The sequence below is a fragment of the Spermophilus citellus genome, assembly GCF_964194105.1.
Source record: "Spermophilus citellus genome assembly, chromosome: 16".
NCBI lineage: Eukaryota > Metazoa > Chordata > Mammalia > Rodentia > Sciuridae > Spermophilus > Spermophilus citellus.
This window is the reverse complement of record NC_138196.1, coordinates 1,962,744-1,966,597: the sequence shown is the minus strand read 5'-3', so window position 1 is coordinate 1,966,597 and position 3,854 is coordinate 1,962,744. Positions and strand designations below refer to the sequence as shown.

Here is a 3,854-nt window from a genome sequence, read left to right as displayed (position 1 = left end):
CTCTGTGTTCTATAATTCAGTAGCATGGGGAGATCAAGCAGTTATCTTCCCTGTCAGGGAGTTTAATTCAAAGTTAAAATTACACTATTACTCTTAAATCACTTTTCGTTTATTATATTTTAATAGGTAGAAAGAGACTTTGGGGATTCACTTTCAGTATTTTCATAGTGAAATAAAAATATAGAATCCTGAGTGGCAAGTTGGAGTATTTGACCTTTATCTAACTGACAACAGCAGATGTTGTAAATTTTGGAGTCAAGGAGTGACATGATAACATCAGTGTCTCAGGAAAACAAATCAAAATCCAGTATTCAAGTAGACTGACAACAGCAAAAGTGCACAGGGAAGGCGTGGTGCTTCTAGCATCCTTAGCTGGCTGTACATGTGCTCTTGTATACGCCAGGAATTCTGTTTTCCTCTTCTTAAGCCAGAAAAACACATGCTCATCCTTCAAATTCTGGCTCACAGTCACCTCCTGGTTTCCTGGATACAGATGACAAACTGAGCTCCTTCTTCCACCTGTGCTCCCACAGCATTTCCTTCAAAATCCTGTCAGGAGCCAAATTAAGATGGCAAAACAGTGGTTGAAAGAGGTTGAAGAGTTACTCTATAATAGGTACAGTGTTTCAGTTTTACAAGATGTAGAATTCAGTGGATAGATGGTATCATCGCAGCACATCAATGGGAACAACTAGAAGATTATTCCAGCCAGCTAAATCCTCTTCTTTCCAATCTCAGCTTAAAGTTCACACCATTTAGGAGACTTCTTTTCCAGGCCAAAATGGTTTAGGTACTTTTGTCATACCATCTCATGAACTTCATGCTTTTCTCCTAACAACTGTAATCTATAGCTAATTATGTGGTGTATTAGTTTACTAGGGTCACCATAACAAAATTATATAGACTGGGTGCCTTTTATCGATTTTCTCACAGTTAAGACCAAGGTGTTGATAGGTCTGGCTTCTCCTAATCTCTCTCTCCTTGGCTTGAAGAAGGCCTTTCCTTTATTCACACATCCCTCTGGCATCTGGGTGTTTAAATTTTCTCTTCTTATAAGGACACTGGGACAGGGGATGTAGCTCATTGGTAGGGCACTTGCCTAGCATGCATAAGGCCCTGGGTTTGAACCTATCAAAGATACGAGTCAATTGGGTTAGGATCCACCATTCGCACCTCATTTAAATTTAATCACTTTTTTAAAGGCCTAATCTCCAAATACAGTCACATTCTGAAGTACTGGGGGCTAGGACTTCACTGTATGAATTTTGGGAGGCCACTCTTCAGCCTACATGATGTTAACCTCTATGGTACTCAACTGGCAAACTCCATGAAAAGAGGGGCTTTATCTAATTCTCATTTCACAGCCTTTACAGTCACCACACCCTCTAGTATACCTAGAGTACACTACCTTCAACTCTTCATAAAGCAGCAACATCAGCACTAATATCTGACAAGGGCCATTCTGGACCCTGTTATCTAAAGTAACCCTAAAAGTCTCTCCTGCATCATTATTTTCTTTCTGCCATGGCACTCACCACTTAATGTCAGCTTCTGCAAAGGGCGGTCAGCCTTTTGACACACTGCTGTGTATCCAGGGTCTCGCTCATATTTATGCATAAATGAGTTTCTGTAACCACTTAGCACATTTTAATGCCTTTATTTACACCCCTGAGAAAATCTGCAGGGCTTTTAAAATCCCAAATGCTTTCTGGATCTCAGCTTTAACACTCATCCAGCAGGTTCCCCTCCCTGTCGGGTCCTAACCCAGGACAGCAGTACCTTCCTCAGAGTTGGACAAGGTACGGAAGGCACCCAGCTCAAAAGAGTGGCGTAACGAGGCTGCCGTTGGCTGAAATGTCGGTGTCCTCCCAAGCGTGGGACCTGAGTGGGACCTGCGGCTGCTAAGGAAGCCCTGTGGGGGACACAGGGCACTCAGTGTGCGCTAAGGTCACCCTTCTCTCCTTGCTCTTCCTACCCCTTGGGGTGGAGCAACCTCGGGCTCTCGGCTCCGGGCGCCTGTCCCTGCCCACAGCGTTTGGGGGAGGGATGGTTTGGGCACAGCTTTGGAGCCCAGGGCTGAAGGGCGTTCTGCAGCCAGCTGCCTAGGCTCACGCCGCCCTGCTCCCAGTGGCCGGTGGTGCAGTGACAACCGCCTCATGGGGCCATCGGGGACACAAATGGAGCTACTGCACCGGGACGGCGGGGATTCGGGGGACTCGCCACCGCGGCCTCGCCAGCGGCTGGGTGGAGAGGCGCGGAGGGAGGAGTCCCCCGGGGCCCGGCCGAGGTGCCCTCCTCTTGGTGGGCGGCCCGCGCCAGCAAGCTGCTGTCTTGCCCACGCTCTTACCCGGCCTCTCAGCGCGCTGAGGAGGCGTGCGAAGAGAAGGGACGCGCCCGGGCGCGAGACGCACAGGAGAGGCCGCGGGCTGGGCAGGGCGACTCGCGCTGCGTGTGACGTCACTGGACAAGCCGCGGCACGCACGCGCAGAGGGCTGGTGGGCGAGGCTGGCGGCTGGAGCCAGCATGGCGGCCGAGCGCAAGACCAAGTTGTCCAAGAACCTGCTGCGCATGAAGGTGCACGGGTGCTGGAAGGGTCCGGGGGGCGACAGGGCCCTGACCTCTCGACCAGGCTCAGGACGAGGCGGCGGGCGTGCATGGGACAGCAGGCGGGCCTCCTTCGTTTCCCGCAACCCAGCCGGTGCGGGCGCTGGCTAACGCGTGCGCTGGCAGCCAGGTTCCGGGCGGAGGGGGCGGGAGGGTCCCCGGGTCGGGGAAGGCGAGTTCAAGGAAGAGAAGGGAAACAAGAAGGCTTCCAAGAACCAAAGTGACCACTGTGTCTGGAAGGCAGGCCGTGGTCACGGCGTGCAGGGAGCTTCGGGCGGGATGGAGGGTTGGTTTGGGGTTTTGTTTCCCTTTAACTTATGAGCAGTAGAAGCTGTTGAGCACAGGGAGCAGTCTCTTGAGCTGTGTTGCTCTTCAGGATCACTTTAACTGCCCTGTGGAGAATATGTTGGTGGAAGAAAGGCCCCGACAAGGCACAAAATTGTGGCAGTGGAGTGGAAGTGAATTGTGATCCAACTTTAAACAAAATTGATTTTTTTTAAAGATTTGAAATTCAGTCATTTTAACCCTATACTTTCAAAGTGGAACAACAATCCAGATAAAGCATGGTTGGTAAAATAAACACAGGAATTAAGACAAAATTAAAACTTAGATAATACAGATAGCAAATATTGATAATCTTTACCATATGCCGGGCCCTGTTCTAAGTGCTTTCCATGATAATTCATGTGATTCACATAGTTACCCTTTGAGGAGGCTGTGGTCATTATTCCTCTTTACAGCTGAGGCAAATGAGAGGAAGTGATATGCCTGAAGTTACACGGCTAGTAAGGACTGGAACTCAGTTTTATCTGTCTCCAGAGTTCTGCCTGGCACTTCCTAGTGATGGTCCTTGACTTACAGTGAGATTATGCCCTGATATACTCATGCTCCCCCTGTAGCTCACCCCCTCTGCAGCTCCTCTTGGTAAAGGGGCTGAATCCCCCCATTTATAGGTGATGTCTGAAAAGGTTAATGTTATAGACTCTGGCCAACATCCTCAGCTGCTGAGGGCTGGGCTGTGACTGTTTCCAAGGCCTCGTCCATCCCAGGCCTGGGTTCCCAGTGGCTGGGGGAACCTGGACCCAGCCAGGGACTCCTGGCAGCCTCTAGCCAGTCCCTGGGCACAGGCTTCCCTTCCTGCGCCGGCTGCTTCCTGAGTGCTCTGGGCTCCTGGGAAGGAAGTGGGCCCCGCTGTCTTCCAGGAAGGAAGAGCTTTCTTTCTTCCTCCAGGTGGGGCCTGGGCCTGACTC

General features: G+C 50.5%; 1 long non-coding RNA gene across 1 annotated transcript; it reads right to left on the bottom strand.

The window, feature by feature from the left end:
• Positions 1-280: 280 nt before the first annotated feature.
• LOC308634821 lies at positions 281-2,431 on the bottom strand. Its single transcript, XR_014019091.1, has 3 exons — positions 2,348-2,431; positions 1,780-1,901; positions 281-549 (listed from the first exon to the last, which is right to left on the bottom strand). It is a non-coding gene; the product is annotated as an uncharacterized lncRNA (long non-coding RNA).
• Positions 2,432-3,854: the final 1,423 nt, after the last annotated feature.